Source organism: Schistocerca piceifrons, chromosome 2, assembly GCF_021461385.2.
Source record: "Schistocerca piceifrons isolate TAMUIC-IGC-003096 chromosome 2, iqSchPice1.1, whole genome shotgun sequence".
Classification (NCBI taxonomy): domain Eukaryota; kingdom Metazoa; phylum Arthropoda; class Insecta; order Orthoptera; family Acrididae; genus Schistocerca; species Schistocerca piceifrons.
Window position 1 is genome coordinate 313,489,314 of NC_060139.1, and position 17,474 is coordinate 313,506,787.

Genomic DNA, 17,474 nt, shown 5'->3' on the forward strand with positions numbered 1-17,474 from the left:
CCTTAGTTAGAAGTCTGTAGTGGGGCACTGAGTCAAATGCTTTCCGAAAGTCAAGGAATATGGCATCCGTCTGATATCCTTCATCCATGGTTCGCTAGATATCATGTGAAAAAAGGGCGAGTTGCGTTTCGCAGGAGCGATGCTTTCTAAAGCCGTGCTGATGCATGGACAGCAACTTCTGTCTCAAGGAAATTCATTATATTCGAACGGAGAATGTTTTCCAGATTCCTGCAACAAACCGGCGTTAAGGATATTGGTCTGTAATTTGGAGGATCAGTCCTTCTACCCTTCTTATATACAGGCGTCACCTGCGCTTTTTTCCATTCGCTCGGGACTTTACGTTGGGCAAGAGATTCGCGATAAGTGCAAGCTAAATAAGGAGCCAATGCAATAGAGTACTGTACGAGACTCAAACGGCGGTATGTTTGTACGATCCTCCTACGTGAAATATTTCTCAAACGCTAAATTTAAAATTTCTGCTTTCGTTTTGCTGTCTTCGGTTGCCAGGCCAGACTGATCAGTGAGTGACTGGATGGAAGCCTTCGACCCGCTTACCGATTTTACGTAAGAACAGAATTTCCTTGGGTTTTCCGCAACATCTTTTGCTAAGGTTTACGGTGGTAGTCGTATGCTTCGCGCATCGCTCTTTTTACAGCAGCACGAATCTCTACTAACTTTTGCCTGTCCTCATTCTCCAGATCTTTCTTGTACCGCGAGTGCAACTGTCTTTGCTTCCTGAGCATTCTCCGAATTGCGCTGTTAAACCACGGTGGGTCTTTTCCGTTCGTAACCCACTTTTTCGGCACATACTTCTCGAATGCGTGATTTACAATGCGTTTAAAATTTGCCCATAATTCTTCCACGTCCATCGTACCGGAAGTAAATGAAGTCGATTCATTTACTAAGTGGGATGCTAACAACTGCTTATCTGCTCTTTCTAGCAAGAATACTCTTCTAGCCTTCTTGACCGACTTTTTTAACTTTCGTAACCATAGTCGTAATGACATCACTAATCCCCGTCTCAACACTGACACCGTTGATGAGGTCTGGTCTGTTCGTGGCTACCAGAAGTAAAATATTTACATTACGCGTTGGCTGTCGATTTAGCTGCTCAAGAATACAGATATTTTTAGAACTCTACATCAATAAAAACCATTTATCGAGTAGATCACATCTTCACTCTCCGGCAGCTCACTGAGAAATTGGGTGAATATGGTAAAGATTTGCATATTTTACTCGATTTTAAGAAGGGCTACCATTGTATACATCGCAAGAGCCTGCTCAGCTGTTTAAGGGAGTTTGATATGGCACAGAAACTCATCAATCTAATAAAGATCTGTCTCAGCGAAACATGTGCAAAGGTAAAGATGGGAAATCGCGTAACTGAGGAATCTGAAATTGTGGCAGGGCTCAGGCAATGAGATGGTTTATCCTCTATCCTGTTCAACTTTGCACTCGAGAAGATCGTACGAGATACCTTCCAAGAGCACGAAGGGATTTAAATCTAAGGAAAGAACTGGCATACTCAGCCTATACAGACGACATTTGTTTACTCTATGTCTGAAGAGGAGTTGGAGCAAATGACCAGAGCACTAAAGTAGGCTGCCAACAAATTTGGCCTAAACATAAACGAAGCCAAGAAGGAGTGCCTTCTTACGACGCGTGGCCAAAGTCAGACTGCTGTTCATCTACAATCACTGCAGGTGGGAGACCAGTCCTACAAGAGAGTGCATGATTTTAAATACCTAGGGGCACTTTTCACTGAGAACTCGTCATGTGAAGCAGATATCAATGCCAGAATACAAGCAGGAAACCGATCTTACCATGGCCTAGCACAACTGCTTTGGTTCACATCTCTCTCAAGATAGTTCAAGATCAGACTATACAAAACCCTGATCCAGCCTGTTGTTCTATATAGCTGTGAGACGTGCAGTATCTGGAAACAAGACTTCCATAAGCTCCTCGTTTTTGAGAGAAAAGTGCTTCGGAAGGTTCGGTTCTGGATGCAGACACACGGGAATGGAGAAACAGACACAACCTAGAGCTTTAACTATACCAGCAGCCCAACATAGCACGAACTGTCAAAGACATACTAATGCAGTGGAAGATCACAGATGGCCTCGGTAGCTCCTGGATTTTACACCTTCAGAAAAGAGACCCCAGGGAGACCCAAGAAGCGTTGGAGGGATGGACTCCATGAAGATTTAAACCAAGCATCAATAGATGTGGACGGACGGCGGATAACAGCAATGGACAATACAATGGAGGCGGAAACTTGCGGTCCACTGGGCCTGATAACTTAGAAGATTTTAAAATAGATGTACTGTGAACTAAAAAAGATCGGAAAATCTTGTTGACAAGCTGTTTAACATTTATGAATTTCTGTGTAATCTGAAACGTTCGCCTTTGGCAGTAACCTAAGTCATGCGACCGGGCGGCTGGCAGTATTCGTTGTAGCATCTGGTGGTCTCCGTGTTGTTTATTCTGCAAACTTTTCGTTTTAGGCTAGGGAAGCAAGGAATGGTGTTATCCCGAGAAACTGCGGATATCCAAATACGGAGATTCAAGAAAACTCTTCACTGACCACGAAAGAACAGGAAACACTTTTTTAAAAAAGCAGAGAGAGACTGGAAATCAAGCTTACAACACAGATGGACCCAACACCTCGACTGTGCATTGACAAGTGCTAGCAAATGGAGAAAGGAAAATGAGTTCGCGTTCGATGCTTCAAAATTCAACACTGTCAAGAAGAAGGCACCCAGGACGATGCTTACGCTGACTCAGAAACATCGCAGAGAGGATTCAGTTTGTAAACAAGCAATAAGACTGGACCGTGGAACACTGGAACAAGATACTTTTCTTTGACGAAAGTTAGTTTGTGCATTGAATTAATGCTGGCCTGAAATTCTAGACGGAAAAATGAGAGCGACTGAAAAATGGATGTTATTGAAACGAAAAAGTTCTCTGAAAGTGTTATGGTAGGGTTTGCCTTTTCTTCCAAATGCGCTGGAAAGTTAAGATATGGAAAAAGGTACAGTCGGAAGCCTACTGTAAAATTATTTGTTGTTGTTGTTGTGGTCTTCAGTCCTGAGACTGGTTTGATGCAGCTCTCCATGCTACTCTATCCTGTGCAAGCTTTTTCATCTCCCAGTACCTACTGCAACCTACATCCTTCTGAATCTGCTTAGTGTATTCATCTCTTTGTCTCCCTCTACGATTTTTACCCTCCACGCTGCCCTCCAATACTAAATTGGTGATCCCTTGATGCCTCAGAACATGTCCTACCAACCGATCCCTTCTTCTGGTCAAGTTGTGCCACAAACTTCTCTTCTCCCCGATCCTATTCAATACTTCCTCATTAGTTATGTGATCTACCCATCTAATCTTCAGCATTCTTCTGTAGCACCACATTTCGAAAGCTTCTATTCTCTTCTTGTCCAAACTATTTATCGTCCATGTTTCACTTCCATACATGGCTACACTCCATACGAATACTTTCAGAAATGACTTCCTGACACTTAAATCAATACTGGATGTTAACAAATTTCTCTTCTTCAGAAACGCTTTCCTTGCCATTGCCAGCCTACATTTTATATCCTCTCTACTTCGACCATCATCAGTTATTTTGCTCCCCAAATAGCAAAACTCCTTTACTACTTTAAGTGCCTCATTTCCTAATCTAATTCCCTCAGCATCACCCGACTTAATTAGACTACATTCCATTATCCTTGTTTTGCTTTTGTTGATGTTCATCTTATATCCTCCTTTCAAGACACTGTCCATTCCATTCAACTGCTCTTCCAAGTCCTTTGCTGTCTCTGACAGAATTACAATGTCATCGGCGAACCTCAAAGTTTTTATTTCTTCTCCATGAATTTTAATACCTACTCCAAATATTTCTTTTGTTTCCTTTACTGCTTGCTCAATATACAGATTGAACAACATCGGGGAGAGGCTACAACCCTGTCTTACTCCCTTCCCAACCACTGCTTCCCTTTCATGTCCCTCGACTCTTATAACTGCCATCTGGTTTCTGTACAAATTGTAAATAGCTTTTCGCTCCCTGTATTTTACCCCTGCCACCTTTAGAATTTGAAAGAGAGTATTCCAGTCAACATTGTCAAAAGCTTTCTCTAAGTCTACAAATGCTAGAAACGTAGGTTTGCCTTTCCTTAATCTTTCTTCTAAGATAAGTCTTAAGGTCAGTATTGCCTCACGTGTTCCAGTGTTTCTACGGAATCCAAACTGATCTTCCCCGAGGTTGGCTTCTACTAGTTTTTCCATTCGTCTGTAAAGAATTCGTGTTAGTATTTTGCAGCTGTGACTTATTAAGCTGATAGTTCGGTAATTTTCACATCTGTCAACACCTGCTTTCTTTGGGATTGGAATTATTATATTCTTCTTGAAGTCTGAGGGTATTTCGCCTGTTTCATACATCTTGCTCACCAGATGGTAGAGTTTTGTCAGGACTGGCTCTCCCACGGCCGTCAGTAGTTCCAATGGAATATTGTCTACTCCGGGGGCCTTGTTTCGACTCAGGTCTTTCAGTGCTCTGTCAAACTCTTCACGCAGTATCATATCTCCCATTTCATCTTCATCTACATCCTCTTCCATTTCCATAATATTGTCCTCCAGTACATCGCCCTTGTATAGCCCCTCTATATACTCCTTCCACCTTTCTGCTTTCCCCTCTTTGCTTAGAACTGGGTTTCCATCTGAGCTCTTGATACTCGTACAAGTCGTTCTCTTATCTCCAAAGGTCTCTTTAATTTTCCTGTAGGCGGTATCTATCTTACCCCTAGTGAGATAGGCCTCTACATCCTTACATTTGTCCTCTAGCCATCCCTGCTTAGCCATTTTGCACTTCCTGACGATCTCATTTTTGAGACGTTTGTATTCCTTTTTGCCTGTTTCACTTACTGCATTTTTATGTTTTCTCCTTTCATCAATTAAATTCAATATTTCTTCTGTTACCCAAGGATTTCTACTAGCCCTCGTCTTTTTACCTACTTGATCCTCTGCTGCCTTCACTACTTCATCCCTCAAAGCTACCCATTCTTCTTCTACTGTATTTATTTCCCCCATTCCTGTCAATTGCTCCCTTATGCTCTCCCTGAATCTCTGTACAACCTCTGGTTCTTTTAGTTTATCCAGGTCCCATCTCCTTAAATTCCCACCTTTTTGCAGTTTCTTCAGTTTTAATCTACAGGTCATAACCAATAGATTGTGGTCAGAGTCCACATCTGCCCCTGGAAATGTCTTACAATTTAAAACCTGGTTCCTAAATCTCTGTCTTACCATTATATAATCTATCTGATACCTTTTAGTATCTCCAGGGTTCTTCCATGTATACAACCTTCTTTCATGATTCTTAAACCAAGTGTTAGTTATGATTATGTTGTGCTCTGTGCAAAATTCGACCAGGCGGCTTCCTCTTTCATTTCTGTCCCCCAATCCATATTCACCTACTATGTTTCCTTCTCTCCCTTTTCCTACACTCGAATTCCAGTCACCCATGACTATTAAATTTTCGTCTCCCTTCACAATCTGAATAATTTCTTTTATTTCATCATACATTTCTTCAATTTCTTCGTCATCTGCAGAGCTAGTTGGCATATGAACTTGTACTACTGTAGTAGGCGTGGGCTTCGTATCTATCTTGGCCACAATAATGCGTTCGCTATGCTGTTTGTAGTAGCTTACCCGCATTCCTATTTTCCTATTCATTATTAAACCTACTCCTGCATTACCCCTATTTGATTTTGTGTTTATAACCCTGTAGTCACCTGACCAGAAGTCTTGTTCCTCCTGCCACCGAACTTCACTAATTCCCACTATATCTAACTTCAACCTATCCATTTCCCTTTTTAAATTTTCTAACCTACCTGCCCGATTAAGGGATCTGACATTCCACGCTCCGATCCGTAGAACGCCAGTTTTCTTTCTCCTGATAACGACATCCTCTTGAGTAGTCCCCGCCCGGAGATCCGAATGGGGGACTATTTTACCTCCGGAATATTTTACCCAAGAGGACGCCATCATCATGTAATCATACAGTAAAGCTGCATGCCCTCGGGAAAAATTACGGCCGTAGTTTCCCCTTGCTTTCAGCCGTTCGCAGTACCAGCACAGCAAGGCCGTTTTGGTTATTGTTACAAGGCCAGATCAGTCAATCATCCAGACTGTTGCCCTTGCAACTACTGAAAAGGCTGCTGCCCCTCTTCAGGAACCACACGTTTGTCTGGCCTCTCAACAGATACCCCTCCGTTGTGGTTGGACCTACGATACGGCTATCTGTATCGCTGAGGCACACAAGCCTCCCCACCAACGGCAAGGTCCATTATTTAAAATCGTTTAATGAACGCAGATAGGGACTGTTTCATTGGTGCAGGCCTTAAGCAATTTATTTCAAGATGACAACGCCTGTTGCCGCCGATATAGAATTGTACAGCAATGTTTTAAAGACTTGTTTCCAGAGGCTGTGGTGGCCAGAAAACTTCCCGACGCGCACCCTAACTAGAATATGTGGTCGGTATCGTCAAAAAAGTGAACGCCAATATTGTTGTGCATCTGAACTTGAGATGATACGGAAGAGAGCACGAGCCTGGTACTACTACATCGGACCTCCGTTATGTGAAACTTTGAGTCATTCAATGCCGAGAAGAATCCAGTCTCAAGAAAGACCATGGGAAGTACACTAATCACTGAAATATTGATTTACTCAGATAAATTAAACGAAATGTATTACATTCAATGTATTACATTCATTGAAACACTCATTACGATGACGATTGTTTGTTTAAAAACTACCCAAACTCCACATTACCGGTTGAGGCAGGGTGGGGATATTGTTTTTGGACCGCAGTGTATTTCCATTCCCTGAGGTCACAAGGAGTAATATATTGGAGGACTCAGCCGAGTTACAACACAGAAGTGTAGAAGTGTGTGCCATCGAGGCAGCATGTGGTGCTACTTTACGCAGCTTTTGAATATCAGAATTGAACAACATTGCAGAATCTCTCTCAGGAGATCTGTTGATCAGATGCACATTGAGAATTCAGCTGCATACATTCAATGAACACGAATGAGACAGAAAATGTGTCAGAGCTGAAGTAGTAGTCTATGATTCAGGAAGTTCATGACTAACATCCTCTTTCAACATGCTTTCGCTAGAACTGAAGGCGGTTCGTGACATACCAAATATTTTCCAGCCTAAATGGAATGCTTTTATCAGTAGCAGTATCTAAGGTCCATTACGCTTGAAGAAATACACCTAGGAGTCACTTTTTACATAGCTTCCTTAATTTTTTATGTAAAGGCGTGTTTGAAGCTTCCGCCCATCTACAACCGGCGTATTGCATTAAATCTGTCAATATAACTTTTTTTTTTCGACCGCATTTTGATCACTGCAGTTGCCAGTCGGAAAATTGCAATTCATTTACCTATCACGATTCCGGAATTTTATGTTTACGTTTAACTGCACTGTGCACCTGGAGCGTTGAAAATGCTATCAAAAAAACTTATTTTTCTTCAGTTTCTATCTGTTGCGTCCAAAAATTATTTTTGGTGACTACTTTCGGACTACATTGTCCATTCTCAGACCATAGCCTTCACTGCGAATGTTTACATACATTTCAATCAGTGCACCCATATACGGTTACCATAACTGGTATTTTTACAAACGTACGAAATAGTAATGCATATTCAGTATCCAGTAACTTCACTATGACAAGTAGTGTAAGCTCCCTCTGTAGCACAGAGTGACCTACACGGGTCTAATCCCAATACATGGAGGCAAAGTCATGGTGACCAACGATATTAACGTTTGAGTTTCATCACACTATCTCCACCGTGTTTGGATTACAAACGGAAAGGCTGCCGCTGAAACAGTGTAACTGACACTACCGTCCACTGAAATAAAAGTCTAACGACATCGAGTGGCAGAAGTACGTTTCTATTAGCAAGAAACAAAAATGAAAGCAAATGCGACCATATTGCAAATGAAATGCAACCCATTAACTTTTACTGGTATGTACGCTTATTCCACGATTCTCCAACTTGATAAAACGCTGCCCAGTAGTTTGTTGCGTAACTCAATGGAAGAATCCTGGTGTTACTTAAACATCACTACGATAACCATTTTTCGAAGATCTTGTCCTGATGAACTTTCCGAATTGGCTCCATCGCATTTTTCGTGGGGATTTATACCAAAGTGTAAACAAATCAGTAAGCTATTTGTTTTGTGAGCAACGAGTGAGCAGTTTCAAGTATCGTTTAAGCATCTTTTATAGGTGAATAGTAACGCAAAATCGCCACTTTCGGCATTTTAAGGACTATTTCGGAGAAACATGAAAACCGACTTTATTCTGAATTTTACCAGCGTCTAACATACACAGTCACGACAATGACTGCTGTGGAAATTTTTCTAGTCTAAGTTAGTTTCATTTTAATTATTTTATAGTTAATTACAAAAGTAGTTATATTATTGCGTCTCAGTTACTAGTAAACTATCAGGAGACATGTAAAAACAAACGAAGCTCACTGATTCAATGACGTAAGATATGTTATTATAAAGAAATAATCTCTACATTGCGTATAACTGCAACTGAAAGCAAGATACTAAGTATAGCGTTTCATGCATTAAATGCACATAATTGTATTGCTGCCTGTTTTTATAATGATGGGCACTTTAGCATAGCGCAATGACACGCACATTCATAAACTTCATTCGATTTTCCAGTACATGAATATTTTTGTAAATATTAGTTTTTCTTAAAAAGAGGACTGAGTCGAGAATATTGTTTGTGTGCGCAGCAATAAATGATGAACATTTTTTCTTTTTTGGGGACCAGTTTTATTGCCTTTGAGGTTTTATCATCACGACTGTGAGGCTATCTCTTTAGCTACAGTTGCGATGGCTTATTTGGTGCGTTAAGTGAAGAGGTTAGGAAACTGGGTGGAATGCACAATTTTACGTTTTCATCAACTAGTTTGGGTGGAAGTGTAGCGATCAAAACCTCACTTTACTGCATAGATATACGACATCCATCTGCAAAAAGTCATGTCCTCTATTGTTTCCTAGCCTTTTTTGTTTTTAAAAGAAAAAGAAATTCACCAAATGTTTTAAGGTTACAAGAAAGCGAAGGTCAGCTGTCCTGTAATATGCTATCATGAGTACTTGCAGAGCACTTGTGAAACTAAATAATGACAAATGTAGTGTCGCTGCTATTTATTGCACTACATAGCCCCATTTTACACAAACGATACTATTCGTACTCCTACGAAACCGTATTCAAACGTGGGGCTTACTGTCCCCTTGGTGCGCTGATTTTTCAATGTATAACAAAAATTAGGACTGTCCTGAGTGTGTTACACAGTTGTTTTACTGTCATTTAACGCAATATGAACTGCTTAAAACGAAAAACTCGCGACTTCCTGTACCACTTCAAGAACCTGCCAAGTTCGGAGGTATACCACTTCAAGAAACTGCCAAGTTCGGAGGTAAGATAGCAGCAGCAGCAGCAGCACCGCAGAGATGTTGACGGTGTATGCAGACCTCGTACAGGGAAACAATGCTACGGCTCTGGCCGAGGCTCAAGTCCACTGAGATAGCAGCCAGTAGCACGCCAGTTCCGCTTCTCACGAAACGGCGCCAAGCCACCCATTCGCTCCGCGAACAGCTTCGGTTTCCAAGTAACGATTGTCCAGCATCAAAGCATGATCGGAAAAACAGGAGAAAATCAACGTAAACGAACATCAAGATGATCTCCTCCTCCTCCTCCTCCTCCTCCTCCTCCTCCTCCTCCCCCCCCCCCCCCCCCCCCACGCGCACACAAACCCATCCCAGAAACCAAACCACCTTCCAATAGGCATATGATTCGAAGATAACGAAAGTTAAGTCCACTACATCCATAATCCCTCAGTCTTTCATCCGTTTCTTTGTTCGGCACAGTGGAATCGGACTGAAAATTATGATCACATTTTGAAGCAAGTCAAAGATCGACTTCTCGGTAGTTTACAACATGCCACAAAGTGCTCAAGGCTTCGGGAACGGTAGTGAGACATGAAATGCCAGTTGTAGGCGAGTATACGGCCGGCCAATAGCAACCACAGCAGGACCATAACATGAGTTTTCACTACATGGACAACGCCAACAATGTCTGAAAAAGAGTTACAGTTGTCTCAGGAGTAGCTGCTTCCCACTAAACTGCGTACAAGAGGCTCTGAGCATTTGGTCTGTGTTTCCATAACAGGACAGCGGAGCCATTAACACGGAGATTAGGCTTGGAACTATACAGTAGTGCGCTCTTAACAGATGAATCCCACTTCCGTTAAAATCGTGGGAAGAGACCAGTTTCGTGCTTGCTGTTGTAATGCCTTAGCAGGTGGGGGTGCCTCTTGGGAGTACACGGAAAGTCACTGCTTCGTTGGTGGTCGGAGGAATGGTGTTTAACGCACGGAAATACATAGGAGGTACTGCAACCACGCGCCTCATGTGCTGCTTCACAATATATTGGCGAAGTTTAAGATTTACAAGTTTTCAGCAGACTTGACTTTTGTTCTTCACACAAAATTTCAACAATTTGGAAGTTTTCTTCGTCATTAGTCTAGCACTGACTCCACAGTTTGGTGTTTAGGCTGCAAACTTCACGCTTTTGTTCGGGTCCAAGCAGCGAGCAATAAAATTGCGCTCGACAGCTGATGAAGACAAATAGGGAAGTAGTTGAAATATTGTGTGAAGATAAAATGACGAATCTGCTGCAAACCCCAAAACATGCAAACTACATGCGTGACATCTCAGTTTGTAGCTGGTCAGAACTAACCTCATGCAAGAAAAAATTAACAATTTTCACGACGCGCAACAATTGGTGTTGTTGACAGCTATCATCTCCATATTTTAGATATGAACATGGCCTACTTTGGCAAAAACCAGTCATTAGAACAAAAAAGGTTACTTTATCTAGACTGTGTTTAATTCCTAATAGAGTCGCTATAACTTCTGAGAAATTAAAGAGTCAGCTAGAAGCTACAGATACATTACAGTGTATCGAACTGTGCAGAAGCAACGAAACAAGCATGCCAAATTTCAAATAACGCGAAATCCCCAAGATTGGCACAGTTTTTCAAAAGCTCGAAACTTAGCGCGAACTTCAATGGGAGATGCTTTTAATGATTTCCACAGCGAAATTCACTCGGAATCTGACAGAAAATCCAAAGAGATTCTGGTCGTATGTAAAGTTCACCAACGGAAAGAAACAACATTCTCACTGCGCGATAACAATCGCAATGTAATGTATGGCAGTGCCATAAAGCAGAGCGACTAAACAAGTTTTCCGAAATTCCTTCACCAAAGACGAAGTAAATATTCCTGTGTATTCCAATGAAGAACTACTGCCAACATAAGAAACTTAGAAGTAGATACTATCTGTGTAGCGAAGCAGCTTAAATCAATAAAGGCAAGGCCTCCTGTTCAGATAGTGTATCAGTCTGTTTCATTTCAGAGCATGCTGATACAACAGCCCCATACTTACCAATCACAAACAACAGCTCTCTCGGCGAACGATACGTATCTAACGACTGAAAAGTTGTCCCACTATCACCAATACCGAGGACTGGAAATAGGAGTAATCCGCTGAATCACACTCATATTGCTAACGTCGATTTGCAGTACGATTTTGGAACATTTACTGTGTTCGAACATTATGGGTTACCTCTAAGAAAAGGACTTATTTAAAGTCTCAGAAAATATCGTTCTTGTGAAACACAACTACCTCTTTATTCCCACGAAGTAGCTAGTGCTATAGACAGGGGATGTGAAATTCATTCCACATTTTTTGATTTCCAGAAGGCTTTTGACACCATTCCTCACAAGCAGCTTCTAACCAAACTCCGTGCCTATGGAACATTGTCTCAGTTGTGCGTCTGGATTCCTGATTTCCTGTCAAAAAGGTCACAGTTCGTAGTAACCGAAGGAAAGTCATCGAGTAAAACAGAAGTAATATCTGGCGTCCCTAAGGACCTCTGTTGTTCCTGACCTATATTAACGACATAGACAATTTGAGCAGCCCTCTTACATGGTTTGCAGATGATGCTGTCATTTGCCATCTTGTAAAGTCATCAGATGGCCAAAAGTAATTGGATAATGATTTAGACAAGATCTGTATGGTGTGAAAAGTGGTAACTGACTAAATAACGAAAAGCGTGAAATCATCCATATGAATACTAAAAGGAGGAATCCGCCAAATTTCAGTTACACGATAAAACACCCAACTCTAACACTAAATTAACGAATAACGCAAATTGGAACGATCGCATATATGTTGTTCTGGGGAAAACAAACCAAAGACTGATTTATTGGCAGAAGACTTAGAAAATGCAACAGGTCTACTAAGACTGCTTACACTACGCTCGTCCACCCTTTTCTTGAGTACTGCTGAGCGGTGTGGGAACCGCATCAGACAGGATTGACGGAGGACACCGAAAAAGTTCATAGGCCGTTCGTTTTGTACTATCGCGAAATAGGAGGGAGAGTGTCTCGGATGTGATACGTGAATTGGGGTGCCAATGTTTCTTCGTGACAGGATCTTCTCATGAAATTTCAATCACCACTCTGTGCTGAGTGTGGAAATATATTTTTGGCGCCCACCTACACAGGAAAGAATAATCATAATAAATATGAGAAATCGGAGCTCGCACTGAATGATTTAAGTGTGCTTTTTCCCGTGTACTGTTCGAGAGTGGAACGCTAAAGAAGTAGCTCACAGTTGGTTCGATGAACCCTCTGCCAGGCACTTTACTGTGAATTACAGAGTAGTCATGTAGATGTAGAGCTACACTGCGAATTATTCCAACAGTAATCAAGAAACAACATTATAAAGTTACAGCTAAATTCGTATCATTTTTCAGCAGTCACTGATGATCGCGTCAGCAATGTTTATGAGTAAGGAACCAGAAAGCCAGTTACGAAATTGTTGCTTCCTGGAATTGTAAAGCGACGCCGAAACTGCGAGCACAAAGAACGACCATCTTTGTAGAGTAGTGGCTGATGCTGGATCCTCATAAGATGAATAAACACAACCCAGTCGTTTTGGGGCAGCTCCCAAGGAACCAAAGCGAGGTCACAGCAACCGACTTTCTCCACTCGACCTCACTTGACCCCTACGCTGGCCTGTTTGCCCGTATCCCAGCCTCTTTCTAATGAGTTTTAAACAAAGTAACAACAGAAGCGCAGAAGTAGTTTATGCAGAAAGTTCAATGCCTCAACGAAAATTTGAGTAATATGTTGTGGGTGAGGGGTACAGTGTATGAGGATTTCTTTGCTCTCTAATGTGGATGGATAATCGTACTGGAAGCCCATCATTTTCAATTGAAGCGCGCGAGACACCATTAATGATCACATCAGCGAATCGACATTTATAGAACTACGTCATAAATACCTCTTATTTTACAGATTTCTGGAAGCTGGCCATGTTTCTTCAGTAAGTGAGCAGAATCCTGAATCCTGGCTGACGGTGCTGTTTAGAAACAATCCAATTTACAGGTGGAGTCTGTTACTGTTTCCCTTTTGACAACAGCACACACTACAGAGAGAAATACCATACCTTCTAGTAAAGATTAGGTTGCAACGAAAATGATATCGATGGAAGTTCTGTAAGAGATTTAAAATGTCCTTCCGAGTGCGAGCACACTACGCCACCGCCTAAGATCTATTCCAGTTTTTATAAAATGATCACTGTGTTTGCTAACTATACGTAAATTTTTCTTAAAATTGCGCCCATTTCTGTGATACTGCACCATTGCTGGGCATAAATCAATTACCCCCTCTCCTCCCCTTCCCCCCCCCCCCCAAAAAAAAAAAATCACACACAGTGCACTTTAATCTTAGGAGGTAATGCCATTATCAGAGAGGTGGGAGTGTGTTGTTACTATTTCGAATAGTTTCGTAAGACTTGCGATATGACCAGTGGACTTTGCCCAACGATTCGGCATAGTGTTGTCGCAATCAGAGGAAATCAAATATTTGGACTTAAGCGACTGTTTGTTTCTTGCAGCGTAGTATACGATGTTCGTTTAATAACTATGCAGACATTACTAGTCATCGATTACATTACTGGACGTCACTTGTAATCCAAGACCGCCAAACGCTACGGTGCTGCGTTGCTGATTTTATGGTTGTTAATGACTGTAGCTGTTCTGAAGCTGCTGAGCTTTACCGCTGAGCGCATAAGGAACTAGTATAATTAGAGTATCATCAGCCAGTAGTCTTAATTTCTATTAATATATGCAGGTTAAATATATTTAAAGTGGGGAAACGACCAGTTGAGATGCGTTCGTGACGCCCGCAGTATATTTTAGTGTGCAACCCTGATAACCAATTTACGCTGTAATTATAGCGGAAAGGCATATGATTCAGAAGAAAGGGACTGGAAGTCTATGGGGACTAATACTGTCACCATCTCGTCCCCTATAGTCCCATTCTGCATGTATCGCGATTCCGTCTTTTATGCAAATGGATGTCCCAAGATCAACTGCCTTACGTATAAAACATAAAAAGCAGTTCAAACCACAACGCCGATAAACGTGCGTAGCTGTGGAAAATACGGTCCAATTACCGACGTGCAGGACGACTGCAAAGACGATCCGATGAAATACGAGACAGTACTCATCGGAACTATCTACATGAAGGGTACAAGCATTTCCCTCCCCCGACTTCATTTTTTCAGGCACTTGCAACTCTGTTTACATCCGTTGGAAACGATAAGAAAAGAAGCTTAACAACCCGTAAGAGACTGGAAATAACTTCTCCTCTATTCTAAGTGGGATCCAGTTCTCTGCGATCTTTATACTATTTCACCCTACGCCGCACTGCGAATCAATAAGTACATAACACCTAAAAAAAAGGAAGATTTACCAGCTATAATGTAGTCGACCGCGGTGTTATGACAATCGTTAGTTCAAGGTAACATTGAAATTTATCATTCACATTAGATACCGATTTTTTGTGACAATTTTTCGTTTCTCCAAGGCATTAGGGTTTTTTCTTCGAGAGCTGCCAGATCGAAGGTCTATTACGTTCTAAAGCGATTAATGGTATTTTGACGATTTGCGCTACCCTGTTTTCTTTAGTTTAATGAAGGAGAACTTCAGGGAACTTTGGAAAGTATGGGATAAGGCTCTGGCGGAAGTAAAGCTATGAAAGCGGGTCGTGAATCGTGCTTGGATAGCTCAATCGGTATAGTACATCTCTGCGAATCGCAAAGGTTCCAGGTTCGAGTCGTCGTCCGGCCATAGTTTTTAATCTGCCAGGATGTTTCAAATCAGCGCACACTCAGATGCAGAGTGAAAAGTTATTCTGTAAGTTCAAAGGCAATTGTTAAACAAACCTAATGGGGATCTAACACACGTAAGCAGTATTTCAGAATTGGTGGTAGTTTGTAAGTAATATCTTGCGTAAATGGACTGTAGCCTTTCAGTATCCTACAAACGAATCTAAACCTGTCAGTTACTTTACCAACATTTATGCTTATGTAACAGTTACACATCATATCACCACAAACAGTAACACAAGTCGTGGGTTGCCGATGCGGGTGTTAATTTGGTTAAAATCATTATGGGCATCATAACTTGTCGTCGTAAATGTAGATAAAAACTATAAAATAAAGGTACACGTTTCGAATGACTTTCAGAAATACTCTTCACGGTGGCGAAGCTGTTGCGTTCTTACGTGCTTTATTACTTCACAGACTGACGAGAATTAACCATTTTATTCACATCATCAGACATTATTATTCTCTTGGTAATCATCAACGTGTAGCACGAACAGAAAAGGCTTACCACATTCTCCTGGACCACACCATAAATTAACTGTACTCGTATGTGTGGATGACTCTCCATCCGCAACAACCTACTGCATTCTGCTTGTGTAACCCCTAAATCCAGTCACACAAACGTAATCGAATAGCCCATGGAGAACTAGGAACACTGCCCGTAACTCTTATGGAACGGTGAATGGGGAATCCGAATATCTGGTGTTTTACGAGAATTGTTATAGAATTTCCTCGTGAAAACATTCCCAAGCTATTTCCATCACCTTCTCACTCCAGATACTGAACTTTAAAGAGTTCAAGTCACTCCCTACCCAAGGAACTAACATCCGATCAGCAGAATACAGTCTCGCTCTTGCTGCGCGAATGCAAACGATCCTTGTCCGAAAGCAAACCATTTATTTTTTTGGCAGTTTTTTTATAGTGTGCACGGGTCACGTGCAAAGCAAATGAAAACTATAGTTAAGGAAGCAATGAAAACTATACTAGATGACGAGAGCAGGTCAGAAAATACTGTGGAATCCACACGAATCTTTTATTCGCTGATAGTAACTAATACTGAAGGGCAATGTACAATGTCACGCAGTGTTTTAGTTCGAATACGCTGAACTTTGAGAATTTTTGACTAGCGTAAAGGAGATACGGGGCAACGGCCTTGCCGCAGTGGATACACCGGTTCCCGTGAGATCACCTAAGTTAAGCGCTGTCGGGCGTGGCCGGCACTTGGATGGGTGACCATCCAGCGGCCATGTGCTGTTGCCATTTTTCGGGGTGCACTCAGCCTCGTGATGCCAATTGAGGAGCTACTCGACCGAATAGTAGCCATCACATAACGACCGGGAGAGTGGTGTGCTGACCACACGCCCCTCTTATCCGCATCCTCACCCGAGGATGACACGGCGGTCGGATGGTCCCGATGGGCCACTTGCGGCCTGAAGACGGAGTGTAAAGGAGATACGCCCAAGGTAGTTTCAGTAAAGCAGCTGACGTTACCACAGTTACTAAGTGTGAGCATCTTCAGTTCGATGAAATTAATCTGAATAAGTTGCAGGGCGGGAAGAAAGAGAATTCCATGTCACATAGTAATGCGAGTATAGCAACCGACTGCCGTCTTCGAGATTCCGTGCCACACCAATGCCGATACAAGTTTCCTAGTATAGGACGACAGAACTTACATGGGTACTTATATAGCTTTCACTTTATTCTATCGTGCCACACGTGCGCTAAGCAGTACCTCAATCCGGTTCTTAATGCAAATAGTCCGTCTCCCGTTTTGTGCTTCAAAGCAGCCATTTTTCTTGTGACACACACTCCCCACGAAGTGTTAGTCATTCGATGGTCGCCACTGAAAGCACTCAGTAACTTCAGTTTACCTCTGGGCAAGAACGACAACATTGCTACAATCGGCAACACGTTACCCATACGCTGCACGTCACGTAAGGATTCATTATAAATTTAATCAGTTCCCAGAAAAAAAAAAAAAAAATTGCTTCACACAGCACCTTCCCTCCACATTAATCCAATCTGTTCTCCCTACAAAAATAACTGTTACAATAAAACTATGGCAAAGTACCGTACTGAAATAGAAGTACTACTGCAACAGGTCTTACAAGAATACTCCACTGACACATTGTAAACGCTTCCAGAAAG

General features: G+C 41.9%; 1 protein-coding gene and 1 pseudogene across 2 annotated transcripts in view; one reads left to right on the forward strand and one right to left on the reverse strand.

The window, feature by feature from the left end:
* LOC124776459 (wiskott-Aldrich syndrome protein family member 3) overlaps nucleotides 1-17,474 on the reverse strand; it is a 284,918-nt gene that overhangs the window by 230,320 nt on the left and 37,124 nt on the right. The gene's annotated exons all lie outside the window — the stretch shown is intronic.
* Nucleotides 16,470-16,586, forward strand: LOC124778916 (annotated as a pseudogene).